This window comes from Lipophrys pholis, assembly GCF_963383615.2.
Source record: "Lipophrys pholis genome assembly, chromosome: 7".
In the NCBI taxonomy this organism is placed as follows: domain Eukaryota; kingdom Metazoa; phylum Chordata; class Actinopteri; order Blenniiformes; family Blenniidae; genus Lipophrys; species Lipophrys pholis.
This window is the reverse complement of record NC_137638.1, coordinates 18,082,669-18,102,960: the sequence shown is the minus strand read 5'-3', so window position 1 is coordinate 18,102,960 and position 20,292 is coordinate 18,082,669. Positions and strand designations below refer to the sequence as shown.

At 40.8% G+C, this 20,292-nt stretch overlaps 1 protein-coding gene across 1 annotated transcript in view; it reads right to left on the bottom strand.

Annotated features, from left to right (window-relative positions):
• Positions 1 to 16,291, bottom strand: part of wscd2 (WSC domain containing 2) — a 38,400-nt gene extending 22,109 nt beyond the window's left edge. The window contains exon 1 of the mRNA XM_080467273.1: positions 15,638 to 16,291. The gene's annotated coding sequence lies outside the window, so the exon portion shown is untranslated. The remainder of the gene's footprint in view (positions 1 to 15,637) is intronic.
• Positions 16,292 to 20,292: the final 4,001 nt, after the last annotated feature.

Below are 20,292 nucleotides of genomic sequence, written 5' to 3'. Positions count from 1 at the left end.
AAAAGTGCCACTTTATATAAGACTAGATAAAGTGTCCACATAGTTATATGCTCCGAATGGTGATTTCTTAACCTGACTGGATGATTCGTACAGTAGCTGCAACTGGGGTTCATTCTGTGGTGATGGTTTGAAAAGATAAGGAAGTTAGAAAATACATAAATGTATGTTGAAATGACAGCGGGTGATGCCAAATAAGATATGAAGTGATGCAACGCTCATTTAATTTAAGCCTTTAATTCAAGTGACTTCCACATTTATTCATCTTTCTGATGAACTAAGAGTAAATCACTGACATCACACTTTATATTAAGAATTTTTTTTTTAAATTTGCCAAATTACAACAATGCATGACAGTTTTGCTTATACACAACATTCAATATAAGCTCTTCCTCCCAGTCACAGCACCTACCTGATAGATTCCACTTGAAAATACACCAAAGAAAATCATAATCTGTGGTTGAACATGTGCACCAATGTTTATTTTTCCCACACATTATATTGAAGGACAGTACTCACAAAAATAAAATTGTTTTAAGCAACACTTGGTAAAAATGTGTAATTTAGGTGAGTTTTAAACTTTTGAACAGATATATAGAAATGGCAGTCCATCATGTTAAGCCACAAACCTTCATAGTTTAAGTCTGTGACGCTATAATTTAGATTTTGTTTAATTTGTTATTGTTTCAATGAGTCCCTTGTAACCTCGCATTTTCAGCCTGCTCCGGAGTTAAATATATTGCTTAATGTTAAATTTATTGAAAAAATTAGGTAGGGTTAGTTGCGTAGGATTGCTGAAGCTTAACAACCAACCTGTTTATTGATTTACTATGTATGTATATTTTCTATTACATTTCACAAAATTTTGAAAAAGAAAAATATACTTGAATCCAAAGCACATGCTTTCACCTTCTAATTCTGTGGTTGGTGGTTTGATCCTCATCTCGTCGTGTGTGTTGTGAAATTATTTTGCACAAGACACTGAACCTTAAGTGGCTCCCAATGGTGTCTTTACATGACAACCCAGTGTGAGTCACTAGGTGAATGTGATGCATGATACAAAACACTTTGTGTCTGTTGAAGGGATTAAATGCACAACATCTATGTACCGTTTGTAAAATGTGAACGGTTCATAAAGTGCCCCTTGTCGTTCCATAGTTCAAGAAAGGGCAAATAATACCTTCCCATTAATATCCAATTATTATTATTGTACATTGGTTTGCAAAACACTGAAAAAAGATTGAGTTAATTAGTGAACAATTACATTGTTAGCCCACAAAGCAGGAAGGCAGTGCTCATTGTGCACAATAAGCACAGAAAACCAAGTGTTTCTCAAAGCAGCCAGATTATAGATGGGATCTAACAGAAGTAATCATGTAATTATACCCCTGTGTTTTGCAGTTGAGTGGGTTTGCATTTCAGCAAAACTGACCACTCTCCTGGAACCACTGTTGTATTCGGCCCCTGAGGGTTACGCCCTCTCACAGCCTAAGGTAGTTAGAAACATTGATGCATTTGGCTCTTGAGACGTTAAACTGACCAACAACAGGAAGACTCTTTATGGCATACCCCATGAAGCATTAAAATTAAGCCCAGGATGGCAGGAAAAAGCTCATTGTAATCCTGATAATACTCAATGGCCCATTAAGCTCACTGGTGACCTTTTACTCTGAAAGGGAAGAGGTAAATTAAAGGGTCTAAAAATAATGTAATCCTCGTCTTTGACTAGTGCAGTCGCGTTAAGCTGCAGAGTTGTAATTGAGTGACTGATGATCAATTCTACCAGTATCCAGAGATAAGAAAATGACACAGTGAAAGGGAAAATGGAAGAGACAGAATAATGGCTCCATTGTGATGGCAGACACAATGCAGCAGAGTTCAATTAGCCGTGAGCTAAAAGACAAAAACTGGACAAATCATCTGGATTAATGCTAATTATTCTCTGAATCTGAAGGAAGGAGATGATTCACTGGAAAAGAAATGTCTTTCCCATCTTTTGAGGACAGAAATGCTGAAAATGTTTTGAGATGTTGAGAGCTCCAGTCTTGCTGGCACCAATGATGTGTCACAAAGCTGCACACAGAGAGAAATACCCCACATTCCTGCTGTGTAAGGTTGTGACCCATTCTTAGAAACCGCTGCACCCAGCTCCCAGCTGGCCACATGGATGGACATTTGAGAAACAATCACTTGAATCAGTCCTCTCTAATGGCTTCATAAAAGAAGTGATTATTCTGCAACGGAGAAGTGCCGTCAATGGGAGATCAAATGCTGTCTTCCACTATCCCAACCTGAACAATGGTTTGCATTCAAGGACCGTACAGAGAATCTGCATTTTTATTTTTTTTTTTAAGACGAGGAGGAGTGCTTTCCCTATTACTCTTCTCACACCTTCAGTAAGCACAGAAGATCCCTCTCCTTTAATTAAAGGGAATTCTCCCAGCTCAGTTCTGCTGTGGATCTCAGTCCTCTGTGCTTCAATAGACTTAAGAGGGGATTGCAGAAGGTTTCAGCCAATGTTTAGTTGGTGGTGGGGAGGAGGAGGAGGCAGGGAGAAGGATATGCTATATGGAAACTCCTTAAAGTGAAAGCACAATGCAGGCACACAGATCCGCACAGCATGCAGCCTGGAAATGCAGTTATTTATTAACAGAGATTGAGGTTTTCTTTTTTGATGCTGGACATGAGGAAATCCACAGCACTGGAGGCAGAGTGGACATTTGGCTCAGGAGTATGAGCAGCATTGACTGCGTCAGGTTTTTAATATTCATGTCAGTCTATTTACTATCTGTGAGATTGACCCGTTCTATAACTGTTCCGTGAACAATGATTAGCACAGTGTCATGAGTCATTTTTACTGACCTCATTTCCTCGAAATTGTGTTTAGTTTGTTTTGTTAATTAAATTTTGAGGGAAAATGTTATTGCCAGATAGAATAACAATCTAGTTGATGTTCTCTGCTTCCTTAGAACAAGCTTCATTATATAACATCAACACTGCCACTCTTTGTTTATAGGGCGAGAGGTAAACAGAGAGACTGAATACAGTTCTTTTGTAAATCATTTGAACTGGAAATATGCAAATAAAGCATGTTCACTACGTCAGCCAGTAAACTTATTCAGACTCCACCCTACTCTGACCGACTTGGTACGATGAGAGCTTGAAGTAACTAAAAGATTGTTGGTTCCCAACCCTCATTTCAGCAAAATGGGTATTTATTCTACAACGTAAACGTTGTTTTGCTGGATGGAGTAGTGGTTAGGACTGCGATCTCTCTGCAAGGTCTTAGCTTTATCTTTCGTTTCAATGTTCACCCTGTGTGTGCATGAGGTTTTCTTTTCAGGTTTCTTTGGGTTGCTCCTGCTTGTTGAGGTAACTACCGACTCTAAAATGACTTTGAATTTTCTTTTGTGGGGTGTGATTGTCTCTTTCTGTTTGCTCTGTTTTATACAGGTAACCTAAACAGGGTGCGCCCTGCCTTGTGGCTGGTCTTTTGATGGGGGATGGACCCAACTACTGCAATCCTACTGAGGAGAAAGTGGTTATAGTCAGAAGTGTGTCTTAGGATTGGAACTAAGAGAAAAGCCACTTGAGGTGACTATAGCCCCGTTTCCACAGTGCCCCTTGGTGCCGGTACGGGTCAGGTCGGAAACGGTTGTTGTGCGTTTCCACTGACTCAGAACCGTTACCAACCGGTACCATTGGTAAGCATTTCTCGCTACCCCTCCACTTGGGGTACCAGGCACAATGTGCCGGATAGGAGGGGGAGGAGCTTCAACACTGCCGTCTGCTCATTGGTCCGTGACAACCGCTGTTCTCCCAGCAAGCAGCCATTTCCAATCAGTTCTTCTGCAGCAATCAGGAAACTTTTTTGAAAATGTCCTCCCGTTATGGCGTCACATCCTGCATGATTACGCAACCGTTCATAACTCCGCCTACATTTCAAACCGTTCCCCGTGTAATGGAAACGCGGCACTGATACGGGTCTGGTTACAGATAGTCAACCCCCACCTGACCGGCACCGGTACCAAGGGGCACTGTGGAAACGGGGCTTAAGTGTGAAGGTAGCTTGTAAATCCATCAAAGGGCAAACACCTACAGTTGATTTAAACTCAGTAAGCAATTATTAAAACTGTATGAAACAGTTGTTAAATGTGTATGTTCCATTCCACTGCCATCACTATTTATCCCTAAAATGATCAGGCTGCTACAACAATGGAGGACACTGCTCATGCTGACATAGTTTCATTGTTAAAAGCTTGTTTTGTGTTAAATACATGATTCATGCTGCACTCAGATTCATTCATAAATAATGTCTGTTAATCACTTGACTGAGCAGGTTTGATGGATCCATGGTAGCTACGAAGCAGAGTTCACTGCAGTCAAAATGGTGAGTGAGTGAGTGAGTGAGTGAGTGAGTGAGTGAGTGCCAGAAAACGTCAACAGCAAACCGAGCCAATCTCGGGATGAGTGCGGTGGGTCGTCATCTCGCCACAGCGGGACTCACAAATCTGTCCATCAGTTAGGTTTGTCTCTAGAGTGGCGTTTACATTTTGTTGCAAAGCAACAACAGAAACAATTAAGAGACATTTATCACAATAAGGAATGCTGCATCCATGGTATTGATTTAGAGCAATTTTGGGGAATCCATTCATTTGTTTGACTGTCAGAGTAACGTTGATGTTTTTAGCACAAGTTTTGACCGAGCCACTATATACAAATATATATACCCATTTATGTTAGCCCTCTCATCATCCTGCTCAGGGCCACATATTCTCAGAGGGAGGGATGTTGACAAAACTGTTCTTATGTGTGATAAAGCTTCTTTGGGGCTGCTGGACAGAGCAGATACAGAGAGAAAAAAAACTGAGAAGAGCCTGGTGAGGCAGCAAGAGGGGAGACAGACCCTCCACTGTAGGACACACATTCAAGCTCCTGTGTCAATGAGGAGCCACTCTGCTCAAGTGTCCTTAAGCATGAAGCTCAATCCTCCGGCAATGGTGCAGCCCTTTACTGTCACCTCACACACAAGAAAAAACAAGAACACTTTTTTTGTTTGAGTAAATACAAATAAGCACAGGACACTCTGTAGTTTCTGTGCTGTGTGCTTCAGCAGTATTGAACACTGGGCTGTTTCAAGTGACAGGTATCGACAAAATCTTACTTCCCTGCTTGTGAAGTCCTCTCTCTGTCTCAGAGATGCAGTTCACACAGCTGATGGAAACTTTAGCAGCAAAATCATTGCACTTGTATTCATTTTTTAAGTGTACTCGTAATTTCACTTTGAGAGGTAGATAATGCAGCATTCATACAGCTGGAGACTGGAACATTACAACGTTTGTATGCAAAAACAAACATCCAACATGGCTGCTTCCTGCAGTGCAGCTATATTGCTGCGGTCCAGAAAACATACAAATTTCCTGTACAGACATAACTTCTTCCTCACTCAATATATCTAACAATCTTAACTGTTGCTGTAAAGCTTCATAGTCTCGGCTACTTCACTGAAATTGTGAGAGAGCATGTAATAATTAATGTTAATGACTGAGCAAAAAATTTAAAAAAAATGACTTGCTTGTTTGTGAGCAAGAAAATTAATGTTTATAGCACATTGTTCTCTTCACGCACGCGAGTGGTTTCATTACAAAAACAACCAACAGCACCAACTCAGGGCCTGTCATGCCAACGACCACGCTTTCAGAGTTTCTGTCATTGCTGTGTAAATGTGAAACTGGGAAAACAATGCATTTTCACATCAAACGTTGCCGTGCAAACGGAGCCTGAGTGCTCTCACAAACCTCAAACTTATCCAGCTGGATGACACTCAGATGCATTTTTTCCAATGAGAAGTGGGGCCTTTCCCGCCTCCCAGTTACTCATTAACACACCAGAAGTCTGCAGCATTTAAGGTTGTGCAACAAAGAGGATTAAAGAGTTAACTAACGATGTCGTCTGGCGTATGCATGCGATCGTGTTCACAGCACCACATGCTGGGATCACTTCAGGCCGTACAAGATCCGGAAACTGCAAGCTGTCGTCTCAGCCAACAACAGGTTTAAAAAGATTTTAGGTGAAACATTCAGTTTAAAAATGAATTGGTAATACATGTCAGATGTGGACGTGTATTATAGTATTTTCTCTTTTTTTGTGCTTTTAAGTGTACATTTGCATTGTTCAATTGACAAAATGCTCAAAATTATATGTGTTTGCAATACATTTTCTGTAATTATTTTCCTTAGAGTAATCTACTGCGGTTATTTAAACACAACAGGGAAAAAGAGTGAAGGAAATCCATATGAAATCCAGTGAAGCAGAAGCAAATACTCAAAAGTAATTACCCTGGTGCGTCACACAGGGAGTCACATATGAAAACTATATTTTTCCCTACAAGCATGAAGAAACTGGAAGATTTTGATTGAACCTTTTAGTTGCACAAAGTTAGCAGTCAATAGCCAAGTCACTGTAACAGGTACACAGTGTCCCTCCACATCATCAGAACAATCAGCCTCGATCATCGATGAATGTTCAGATGCCAACTACACCAGTTCTTCTTTGGTTGGTTTGGAAACTACAGTGTTTAACAAAAAGCACACAGAGCTGAATTCTTGTTGAGCCAGTAATATGTGGCGAAATCAACCACAGGAACGATGTTTTCATTTTTCTTTGGCTTTCCACGGAGCAGACTATAATGCAGGCAAAACATGTGTTTTAAATCTTGACATAAATCTTTTTTTTTTCTTCTTCTGTGCACTGGAAAAATGTTTTTGCTATTAGTATGCCGTCTATATTGCTTTCACCACCTACACAAAACAATCCTACAGCATAAAGTATTTGACACCCGGGCTGGTGGAGTTTGTTGTTTCTTTTGTCAGAGAAATTACGACTCGCTGAAGCAATTGTTGATGTGGGGGTGAGAGTTAGAGGAATGAACGCGCCACAGACAACATTAATCACTAAATTGCAGAGAACATCTTTGCAGGCTGATGCAACCTGACTTGATTTCCTTTGAAAAAGAGTGAATGAAACGGTAGTACGAGAGCAGTCAGTTTGTTTGTCACTGGGTGCCGCGTGGAAGCTTTGTAGCTGTTTTTGATGAGTTGTTCAGTGTGCACAATCACGCGAGCTGGGTGCAGTCGTCTGGATGCATTCATTTGAGGAACATGAAGTGTGTGCATGTAACAGGGTGCTCTGTAAGTATGCTTTGCAAAATGTGTAGTGAACCATGTGCCGCATCAGCATCATGCAAATCTGCCTGTAAAGGTCGAGCAGGACCAGAGGCCTACTGTCAACAGATCCTTTCCAATTAGAGAAGAGCGTCGTTGGAGGCCGTCTTGCTCATATGTTCTATTTTAAATGTTGTCGTTTCAAAGTTGTTGATGTTTTCATGTGCTCACTATTTATTCTTGAGGCTTTGCAGGAAACCACAAAACTGTGGCTTGCTTTTTGTACAAGCAGGGCCTCAACAGATCTCAGGGTTTTCTGCAGCTTAAAATGGATTCTTATCTAGAGATGACGGTCATATTGAAGCTTGAAAAGATCACTTCTATCATGAATGCTGTATACCCAAAGTATAAATGCATGTTTGATATAGATACTGTAGCTGTACTGTAAACCAAAAATCTTTCTTGATTTACCTTTTTAATTGTGTATTTGTGTGGAACTAATTTATTGCTGAAAAGTATTGAAGTTAATCAACAAGATCTCAAAATATTTCATACTTAGCATATGTTTACATGACCAAGCTTGTTTAGGTTTTTGATGTTACAGTATGATGTTTATGTATTCACTCTTACCTAATTACCTGTATCATCAAGTTACACTCAACTATCAAGTAGTATGAATTTTTCTTCGATTGTGGAACCGCCCTGGACAATTACTGCATAAAAATACATTTGATGAAGACAGCATCGTTCTTTGTTAACATGATTTGTTTTACACTTTGCTGTAACCAAATGTTTCACAATCGAAGGCCACTTCTGGTGCGAAGATTGCACATGTATTTGTACACAGGAACACCCTGTATTATGTAATTAATTGTGCTCGTTTGGGGGAATACATACGAATATGTGCACATGCAAGTGTGCTGAAGTGGTAGAAAATGGGCAACGTGTCTGGGGACTCGCGCTTTTTGACAGCTGCCTGCTATGGACTTGCAGGAAGGAATGAGCCTCGGTGCAACAGCCTCTCCTAAGATGAATAAAATATGACGAGCACATACAGTAGTGCTTCACTGTTTCTCTGATGCAACATGAAACAACATCTCTGAAGCAAAGAAGAAAGAGGAGGACTGCGCATGTTTACAACCGTGTGTGTGTGTGTGTGTGCGTGTGTGAGATACAGAAGCAAAAAACTTTGAGAAGGGAAAACAGCAAGAAGATAGCAAAGTGTTCAATTATTTTCTCTCCAATGACAGAAAAATAACTAAATATCCAATATCTTTGAATGATTACTTGAACCCACTTTAGAACTATATAGCCACGCCTGCAGCTTCTTGCTATGCAGAAAGGTTTGGATGGAGATATGTGCTCTAGTTTTAAAATCTTGCCTCTGAAAATTAAAGGGACTCTGTCTGCAGAGGAAAACCCCGAAAAAAAAATAAACCTAAACTATGAGCATTTCCAGGCTGTTACACATAAATCCACAGGAGATAAACATTCTCAAAAGCCTCCCTGTGCTTTCTTAAAGGTGAAATATCATCAAAATAAGTGCACAAAGGCATCGATTGAAAAAGCTGAGAGCAGCTAAAAATGTGAGTAAATAATGGAGCCTGTGTTTTCGGCTCAGACTAGCGGTGCAGTCAGTCTGTGTTTAAGTTGCCGGTTGACTGAGGAGGGGATCTGAACCAGAAGTCACCCAGGCGCCAAGTCGCAGCTCGAGCTGAGTCATCCTGCCCCTGAGCAACCTGGGAAAGACATCTGCATCGTCACCGAGGGAACAGCGGCAATGAGGGTTGACAAGGCGTGGCAAGGGCATCGTGGCTGACCAGGCGTAGTTCATTTACTGCGTGTGATAGTTCCCAACATCACAACCAACCTGAGCGGTGTCACTGACAGACGGATAACATTAGCACTGACACAACCAGCTCATGCATGTGTGCTCTGCTGGCTGCCAGATACAGACAAGTAGCTGATAAGGGGATAAACTTAGACACTTATCCTGCTTGCTGCTGGAAATTAATAGAACAACATGGGAGGCTGAGTGTAAGAATAATAAGCCCCTACTTTAGGTGTGCGCAAATAGATACACGCTTGGTTACAGTTTCGCATGAAATCCCAGTAGGTGCAATTACAAAGCACAAAGCTATCATGAGGATGAACGACTTAAACTTTAATAAGCTAAACCCTGCAGGAAATATGCAAAAACGGTTTATCAGTTAAAACAACTTTTATTCCAGAACAGCCCAGGAACAGAAGATAGCATGTGAACTGGCAAAGTGGTTAATTTCACAGCAACCTGACAAATATCTCTAGATAGTGTGACAGCCCAATTAGGGCCCAGCACGCTGAAAGGAGAACTGAAGCCACTGCTGACATGGACTGCACTGGCTGACAGACACAGAGGGGGCTCGAGTCCTTCAGGTTCTTTAGCAGGCCGGGGATCTCGCTGCTGTATTGCAGTATTGTTGGGACAAGGCTTTTCAAATTCTCCTGACATCCTCTTTAAAGCAGAAGCCGGTCTGATTCCTCACAGTCTGGAAGTGTTTTTACAGACTGAGTAATGTCACTTGGAGTATTGTTCCGAAAGCCGTGGAAGCTCTAAAGCATTGGTCACTAAAAAGCATTTTTGACTTTATTGGAAACAGATTAGGTTGTCATCTTCATTCTGACAATCGGCTTTCAAAGACTATATACTGTAAATACCTTCAATGTGGAAACTCATTTAGGAGTATTCATGGAGCTTAAGTCCAAGGTCAAGAATATTACCTGAGGATAAATACTGACTAGCACAGGCAGACCATTTTATTCCTTGGTTCCTAAAACTGGAGGTGGTAAACTAAATTTCTCTCTTTAAAGGCTGTGCGGTTGCCAGGTTGAACCTCTGTCGGTGTAGCACAGAAAACAGAGCCCTGCGGTTTAACACCGACAAAGGGCCTTTTTGTGAAGCATGGATTAGGTTGAAGAAAGAACAAGAGGGTCGGCTACTTGAGGTGAGCAATTACAGTGATGATGTGTTAATCTCGCTGGCTGGCTTCATCTCAAGGTTAGGGCCATGGGCCACAGAAAATGTGTCTTTTGTATTCACCATTTTCTCTTTATCTTCTCCTCCTCATCAGCTTTCATTCTCGCAGCTGGTCTGACACACTTCCCTCCTCCTTGGCTCCTCTCTCGCACACGTTTGATGTCAAGCCTCCTGCCTCCCCTGAGCAGTTACCATTCAGACAGTTGTGAGTCAGCCTGATGGCACGGACACAAACAGAGAGAACGGGTCAGACGGAGAGGAAATCAAATTAATGCCACAGTTGGGACCCTGACTGACCTCTAAATAATGGTATATGTTTTAATCCAGCCACTTTGGGGAGAAACAATCGAAAAGAAGATATGTTTGTTTTTCTCCAAGTCAGAATAGGCGGAATGCTACACTTCAAATTTTACAACATCAACTAGATTTAATGCTTAATGTTTTGTGTGTCGGCACCGATCAGTAAAGTGGCACTTCACAACTCTGCCTGTTCAGACTTACATAACGCACATGGTCAGAGCTGGGTGCCGCTGTAAAGAAGCAAATGATAAAACACAATCGCTTCGAACAAATCTTTAACTTCCAGCATATCAAATAATGGAGATTGTTACAACGCGAAGGAGGGCTTCAGTGACTATTGCAACCAATAAACTATGGTTACAATCTCCTTCCATTTTTTTTTAGGTTGTAATAATGATCAGAAAAGTGTTTAAGGAAAAAAAAAATACAACATCATCTTCATCTAGTACGACCTTTGACCTTTGGGATGTCATCACTTGGTCATAGTATCTCTTTAGATATTTGTGTGAAATTAGCAAAGAAATTCCCGAGGCAACAAAAACATGTTTTGTGAGGGCCTCGGTGACCTTTGACCTCTCACTGCCACATTTGAATCGGCTCATCTCAAGTTTCACTGAAAGATTGTGACAAATGCAAAGAAATTCCCCGAGGGAGCTCCGGACATAGTGTGTTTTCTTGTACGGGATGTACCAATGTTCAACAAGTACATGGAAATGCATAAACATGGAAGACCTGCAGTTAAATTACATTAGATGGTGGAAAAGATACGAAGCGCATATAAACTAATGTGATCAGTGAAGGAAGAAAAATGAAGTGGAAGCAAACCGTTCCACATTCAAGTCAGTGACTGAGATTGAATTCACTGTCACTCTGATGATGATAGAAACATGGATCAAACTAATGATACTATAACAGGGATGCACTAATACCACTTTTTAATAGACCAAGTACAGGTATAAGTACTTAAAATAGGGTACTTGAAAACTGAATTACTTAACAAAGTATTTATTTTCATTAGATTCTGTTAATTTCCTGACTGTAGCAAATGTCTTTAGTGAGACCTGAACATTAACTGTATGTTTCTCAAACGTTGCCACACACGTCACAAAGGGAACCATTTAAAATGTACCAAATTTAAACATGGCTTTACTAACAATTGAAAATGTATCAGATTAAATACATTCAGTCCAACACACTTTCTGTTTGTGGATGTTATCTTGCATCTGAGGTTTCTGCAGTCACACAGTGTTGTTCCATTGCATGACAGCAGCTTCCACCAGCAGCGTCTTCAGAACAAGGCCGTTGTTGGCTTCATTCATTTTGGTAATATTACTTTGCTTTTTTTGCTTTTGTACCTCTGACTTCTGGCCTGCTGCCACATCACGTGACGTAAACTTGAATTATTGAAGTAAAATATGTTTATATCCAATGATGGATCAATTCGGTAAAGAAATTTCCCTAAGGGGATTAATAAAATATGATTCTTCTTCTTCAACACAGGAAGTTTTGTTTTTGAAAATAAACATTTACTATGTCTTTTCTTGTGGGAATTTTCTGTCTCACTTAACATCCCTCAAAAAAAAGGCTTGTTCAGTGGTGCTCCCGGAGCAGAACGAAGAGCGAATACTTCTGGGACATATCTGTGCCATTTCAGACACGCTGGTTAATGCTTTCATTCAATGGTATGCGTCCCCTCAACCCCAGGTCCTAGAGGGCCATATCTTTCTTATATTCAGTGACTTCCTGCTCAAAATAACTAAATGAGCCTCATAATCAGTAACTCATTACAATCAGATAGGTTGAATGTAGAGACGAGCTGAAATCATAAAGATCTGAAGAGTCCACCTCTGCTCTAATATGATAGACTCGCCAAAGACCAGAGCAATTTGCAATCAGCTTTTCTGATGTGACTGTTGTCTACCTCATAAAACAATCTGAAATTATGGAGAACATACTTGGTCCATGCATATTTTACCCTTAGATTTTCGGTAAGGACGGGCCCCCATTTGCATCTCATTTTGATGGGAAATGGAAGAAATGCAAACACACACCATGACTCTGACAGACAGACGCAGTTCATATTAACCCTGTTTGGATTAAACCTGCCCTCAGCAGGGTGTCTGTCTCTGTCTGAAAGAAAAGCCAGAACAGTAACTCTGTGTTCAAAAATATAATTGGCATTTAGATAATATGCAGTCACTGCTGACTGCATGTGGTCTGTCTGAGAATTTTTCAGTGCGACATTCCTTGGAATAAAAATCAAAGGGCAATTAGAAAACGCCAATGAAATTCACACAACCAACAAAATTGAATATAGTGTTCCACTGGTTGTCTTATCTGAATTCAATGGTAGGATTAATGGTTTTCTATTTCTAGTTGTCTGCAATCACTTCAATTTGAGACAAAACTAATTTACATTGATGACTTGAGTTACAGTTTAGATTTTGGGGTTCCCCTGGAGTCTGATGCTTCCTTACCACCTGTCTAGGCAGCCATTATCTGGATCCGTCTTACGGACGTAGTCTGGTCTTGTGAATAATCCTACAATAAGCTGAAAATCTGACTGAGATTTGCATTTGACAAAGCTGACCCACTCCTCCTATCTCTCCAAAGGTCGGCAAGGATTTTCTTTCAAGGAAGGAATAAATGGTATAGAGAAAATCTAATAAATCTAAGCATGAAGTCAGAGTTCCAGACACATCAATAAAAATAGAATTTTGTGCCACCAAGTGTAAAGCTGCTATTCTGCTTTTGAACGTTAGACACTATAAATGGAAACATTCAACACAGCTTTGGCAACGATAGCCAAATATCTACAGGTAATGGTTTGCTATTTTGGTAGCCGCCTTAATGAGGATCTTTAACATCCTTTCTTGACGGTGATATACCAGGAATGAGTGCTTCGTCCAGCCGATACGCAGCTCGCACTGCACCACTGTCATTTCACTGTCACGGCTCGCACAAGCGTGCAAACTGAAATTCCTGTCAGTTCCTGTGTCGATCTTCAAAGCTTGCAGCCATTGGATATGATCCACAGCACGTCCCTGAGAGGTCGCCAAGAGGATGAAGAAATAAGCTCCGGAGGAATTCAAAGCCTTCTCGCTCTGCTGCCGGCCACCCAGTCCTTACACAAATAATATCTGAGAAACTTTCAAGACCTCCGCTGCGGCCACAGCTCAGCTTGTGTGTGAAAATGTCATATTAAATTCAACATTAGTATATATGTACGGATAGTATGTACGGTTTAATCTCGGCAAAGCAGTTATTTCAACGCTCCACTTAAATGCCGGAGGGCTCCCGGTGATACCAAATGCACTGACTTCGACCCCCGATTATTCAGCACATCAGCAGCGGCAGCGGAGAACGCATTCTCTCTTTCACAAGTGTACAAATCTGAATTTCAGCTACTGGCATGTTTGCCTGATGTTGGTTCACTTCTGCCTCAGGGAGGACCGAGCTCACGGAACAAAGCAGCCGCTGTTTGCAACAATAAAATCTAGATGATTTTATTTCTTGAATGGACCATTATTATTTCTTGAATGTTTCTGCCCAAAACAAGGAGAACAAAATTTCTACTTTAATATGCCTTAGACCAGCATTACTACTACTGACTGTAACAAGGACTAAAAGAAGAGGATGGGAGGGGGGAGGCGTTCTTTTACAGTGATGTTCATGGTATTGATCAATTCAGCTCGGTCTAGATTCAGCACTATGAACTAAGTGCCGTGCTCAACCTGCCATAACAAAAGGTCTGACATGCTGTATCCCTTTTATTTACTGTCATGACTGCTGAAATAGCAAGAGCATTGCAATTAGTGCCATTCATCAATTGATTTTCACAGCATTGTGATCAATCTTAAGGAGAACCGTGCCCTTCTATTTCCAACGCTGTACAATGAGCAGCTGGTTCGATATAATGATCTACAGGAGACCAAGGTCATCAGAAACAAGAGAAATGGGGCAGATGAGCCACTGACTTCAAATAATCTCGGGAAAATCATTAATAGTTACCAAGTGGTCTGGTCCCAATTCTGAAAAATGGATATTGTAAGAAAAGTATTTAATAAAGTACATAGTGTGTATTCAATCCAGATAATTTCAAAACACAGCACATTAACTTTAGAAAAACTTCCTAAAAATCTTTCTTCAGCTGAAACCTCAGGATTCTACGTGAATATTCTGTCAATGCAAAAGCTGCAACTATAAAATATTTCATGAGCTCACGTAGAAAAAAAACTAAACAACAACACAAAACTGACAAGGCCACCCTCAGTCTAAAGATTATGTTTTCTTCACCAACAAAACAAAATAAACAAGTTTAGAGGAAATCTGACAATGCAACCCAAACTAAGTACATCTGTGGACAAAACTTAATAAATAAATAAATAAATGCAGAGAGGTCCAGAGGTTAGGTAATGTCTGGTTTTGCAGTCTGACTCGCACTTCTGGTTAAAAATTAGCAGGTTTGCGCGAATGAAATCCCATCAGCTTCACACTTTGGGGAAAATGTGGAGGCTGAGGTTGAGTGTGTTGGGCCACCCAGCAGGCACCTGCTCAGAGACTAATGCAGGTTTCACTGGCTACCAAGGACAAGCACAGCACATCTGTCACACAAGAGCAAATGTAGTACAGGAGAAAACACAAAGAGGATGTTTCCCTCCATGAGAAGACAGTATGACAATGGTTTTTAATCCAATCTTCTACTTGTACAGCTTTTCATATTATTGCATTCTTTTAAATTGCATTGCATTTGTTTTAATGAGACTGCTTGTCTTTGTTGGGAAGCTTTTTGTAACTTTCTTTTGATAGTGCTCTTAATCAAGTTATAATTATGATAGTCTGGTAGAATCACTCCAGGTTTCGTCCTATCAAAGCATGTGGCATGTTATTAGTCTAACAAATAACATCTTTCTTGTTCAGTGCTTGTTTAAAATGACACACCTATGGGAAAAATGATGAAAAACTCACTTTTGGTTTGATGTTTTTTCTCGAGCAGAGGTAGAAACCAGAAAAGGGTTCATGTTAGTGCAGCTCCACAGAGAGATCATGAGGACCTCTGCAACACTGATTTAACCAACTAGCTGCTCAGCTTCACTGCAACTGAGGGAAATCTTCTTCTTCTAGTCAAACAGGAAATGGGATATCGGTGGTTTTGTCTTACCTCAAACATGAGTCAGGAGAAGGCTTCAGGTCTGATGTTGGTGTTAACTGCAGTTAACTGAAGATGGTCTTCTCTGCTATTTGATGCTTCATCAACATTCATCCACAGTCACCGCGCTCTCCGCAAAGCAGTTTCCACTGTGCCTCCACAGATGATTAACATTATTTTCCCAATCTCATTAGCTCGGAAGGTCTCAATAGTCCACTGTACCGCAGATGAACCGCTACACGCTCCGAGCTCTCACTCGGAGAGGGAGGGAGTAAATGTTAATGGCCTGACGGGATCTCCGGTACGCACCAGCCCCGCTGACACGGTCCCCTCTCGGCTTCAGTGGCTCCAGTCATCCGCTCGAGTCAAAACGTGGGCTGCCATGCGTCCGGCCGGTAGACTTGTCTTTTCTGTCGCCTATCCGATGAGGAGGAAGAGTGTTTGACGCTGCAGAGAGGCAGCGCCGCACCGTGCGCCCTGCGCTCCCACACGGACCAACAGCACTGCCTGCTGTACGTGGAGAGGCACCGCAGCGGCGAGGCGAGGCGAGGCGAGGCGCACTCCTCTCTCCTCCTCCTCTCCGCTCTGCTTTCTGGGCCACACAGGTGAGGTCTGGCGCGGTGACACACTCCCTGGTGGTGGGCCCATTCAAATGTAATTTTGTGCGAGGGCTGAGTCCAAGTCACGTGTGGCGATGGTTTTGCGCATGCAAGCCTTTTGTCCGCCGGATCCAATAACACTAAAACCACCACATGATGCGCACAGACACTTATCCCTTCAGAGGAAAAGTTGCACTTATACGTTGAATGATATGCGTTCAGGTGCAAAACTTTCATGTATTTCAGATTTATTACACACAACAAAAGGTTGAAAACGTTGAAAAACAATCTCATCGTTTCACCTTACAAGTCATAAAAATGCAAAATATAGAATTGCCAACATTAAAATATATTCAAATATCAGTTATTTTTCATATTTCATAATTGTCAATGTTTGAAACTTTGAGAAGTGTAGAAATAATTGCCAAAAATCATTAACTCACTTGTAAATCAGTGTCAGAGAGTATTTCAGACATTTTCACTGACTTCATCGTTTGCACCATAATTCCTTATTTTTCATGTGTCACTTTCACAACATAAATTGTTGGGGTTGTGTAAAGGAAATATCAGTGTACAAGCAGAACTCATGAGGTACAGTGATTTCAGTAATGATGACAAGAAAACTAATATTTTGAGTATCATACATTATTATTGTTAATAGCTGCTGGAAACCATGGGGAATAAAACACTTCTAATACCAGCCTGATTTGTTTCATTTGGAATATCTGGCAAGTCTTTATATATAGTGTGCAATTTTCATAACTGCTTTTTTAAATTCACTTCTATTACAGCTGCAATAAATTCTGCTTGAAATGTCTCTGTTAATGAAATAATTATTGTTTTATTCACCAGACCACCATAGAATATCTTACATATGAGAAGGAAAAATCTTCTCAAATCGTCCTAGAGCTACAGGGTGCCTACACACTCCATCCATCCATCCATCCATCCATCCATCCATCCATATGAAAAAATCTATCTCTGTATGAATACAACAGTCACATTTTAATTGATTACTTTCTGGGTTTTTTTCCTTCCGTTTTGCACTCAGATTTTAATCCTTTATACATCGACCCACTGCCACCCGGCCACCTCCAGATGTTCAGCAGTGTCAGTCGCTGCCACACGCAGGATTTCTAGTCAGTACGAGGTGATCATCTGTTCTGTTTAACTGCAAATCTGCTTGGGTGTAAACTGTGCTCTTCAATCAGTTTTATTGGTCTGTCCCCGACAGTCACTGCTGTTAAATCAATGGCTTAAAGCAATTGCATTACACAGATCTTTAGGAGCGTGCACATAACAGAGATTCACATGGAATCACAGACCTCAGACAATATAAGACAGATACATACAGAGGCTTTGATATCAGTAGTTCTCATATAGAGATATTTGTGCAATATTGGAAAGTGTCGCGTTAAAAGGTTTGGTGTTAATTAAAGAGTATTTTGGGTTTGACTCACTTGTGGTGGTTAGTCAAACTTTGCGAAGGCCCATCTGGCTCCCACACCCGCTGCGTTGGTAAGCCACACAGTTTTTATGAGTTTAGTGCCAGTCTTTCCTTAAGGGATGTTGTGCTGACACAACAGAGATGACTCTGCATATTTCAGCGGCATCAATTCATGGGTTGGTTGTTGTCTGTGCTGTGCTGTCGCCCATAGCGCTGTCATCTACAATTACTCTCCTCTAACATGGTGACTCAGCAACGAACTTCAACTTGGAGGGGCACTTTTGAAATCACCAGTGTGCAGAGTTGATATTACTCAAGCTGAATCAGGCTGACAGGATGGGACAGTGGCCAAACAACTTTTAAATTCTCAGCCTGACGTCTGAGGAGGGCGAGTGGACTTTTGCAGGCTTGTTTTGATAAACTGCTCCAAAATATATTGCAGATCAATGCAAAACTCTTTTCTTATTTTTTATGTATTCTTCAAGGATATCCACAGTGGCATTGAAGGTCAGGAGTGAAGAATGAGCTTTGTGACACCCGAGATAAACCTCCAGGCAAGGCAACATACCATCAAACCCTCATACATCTGCATCACAAGGCAGGGGGCACTGCATTGTGTGCGTGATAAATCAACTCGCATGTGACCAAGACTGGTTTATCGCCCCCTCAACTGCAAAAAAAAAAAAAGTAAATGGACAATAATAAGCTCATTGTGTAAAATCCATGCTCTCTCATGGGACATGTTGGCAGAGGACTAAAAGGGGAAAGAGAATTCTCAGATTGCTACCATCTTCTGATGGTCCTGTTTCATGTCACCATCTGACAAATGGGTGTTTTGCGCACAGTCCCACAAATAACTCAGCCTCTGGGAAATTGTTCCTTTTGACGCCACCCCCCCACCCCCCTCTCCCCATGTTACACTGGAATATTTATCCATGCTGAACAGAGAACACGTATCTCAACCAAAAGACCAGCCTTTAAGAGATAATTTTATGTAACTGGAAGCCCACATGTCACCTCTTTGTATTTCCCCTCATAACAGATCAGTCTTGCTCTTTGTGCTGTTAACAGAGCCTTGTTACGAGATACAGTGAGAAAAGAGCTTGAACATTGTGGATTTCTATAAGAAATCAGGTCAGTACTCATAAGTCACATGTCTTTGCAACGTGACAAGTGAGAAAAGAAAGATGTTCATCTTAATTGTTAACATTGTAGACAAGAACAATAGATCCTATAGTCATGTCAGAATTCAGCATCTGCCTCATCTTCACTGCTCCAGTTCCAGATTCCTTAATGGATACCAAGCTCTTACTCAGAAAGTCAAATACCCACAGCTACAAAAACCAACTGTCACATAGCCACTGTGATTGATTTAAGTCATGTTTTCAACTGCTAAGACTATTAACTATCACACAATTGGAAATGCTTAAAGAACACTTGAATGTCAGTCCTCCTGCTTTGTGGTAAGAATGAAATGTCAGCACTAACTTTAACTCAGACTCTGCAGCCATTGATGATAAAAAAAAGAAAAACACATTTGGGTTATATGTCATATTTTCACACAACTGTAACTAAGAGGCAGAGTATGGGGCGATGAAGAGGAGGTAAGTTATTTTTCTTTTCTTATTATTTTTTGAATCAGATGTCTGTTCTTTAAACACGGGGAATGGGTACGCTATTCGTACTGCAAATATTTAATTTGTTATTGTCTGACTACATTTGTCAAAAATCTGTTTAAAACAAATTAAAAGATTTGTCCAGCCAAGAATTTAAACCAGCTAAATTTTGAATTGTTACAGCAACAATAATTTAGTATTTCATCCTTTGAAGAACAAAAAGAGGACATCACTGAATAAAGACATTCACAGTTATCAAGAGAAATTGATTCAGTCAACTACAGACTTGGAAGAATATTATATATTCTCTTTGTTATGATGAACTACATGTGTGGTGACTGCTGGGGACTCTGTGTGAGCTATTTGGTTTTACACATCCACACTAATCTAGTTTTTTTCACCTCTTCAGTTTGATTTTGTTACTTAAAATCTGTAAAAAGGGAATTGTGAGACAGAGCAGACATACACCCAACTCATTGATGGACGGATTCACACGGCAGTGAGTAACATCCATAAAACAGACGAGAAACGGCAGTGAGGTTTGCTCTAGAGATCAATGAGAATTAGCAGATACAACTCAGTTCACGGACCATCTGATGCAGGATCAGCAAGTACCAGTACAGAGGGAGAGAGATAGAGTAGAAACCATTCGTAGACTCAGAGAATAAAACTGCTAGGATTAAATATCCCCCCCCCCCAAAAAAAATGCAATAGAAAGATATCAGCCTTTGGAGACGTGGGTTATTTTGAGATAAGTCGAAATTAACCCCGCATGGATCTGATGGTGAAAAACCATAGGAAAAAGTCTAACCAGGCAACAGTGAATAATACAACACAGTTGTGGGCATTTCAAAGCAAGAGGCTGTTTATTTTGCATTGGTGTAAGTGAGCTTGTATTAATTTAGTAAACTTGAAGCATCTGGGAAAAATAGTTCTGGCCTGAAAGACATCAGCCCAAAATAATAAGTGACAGTGAATCTTTCAACAGTTTAAAGATCCAAAACA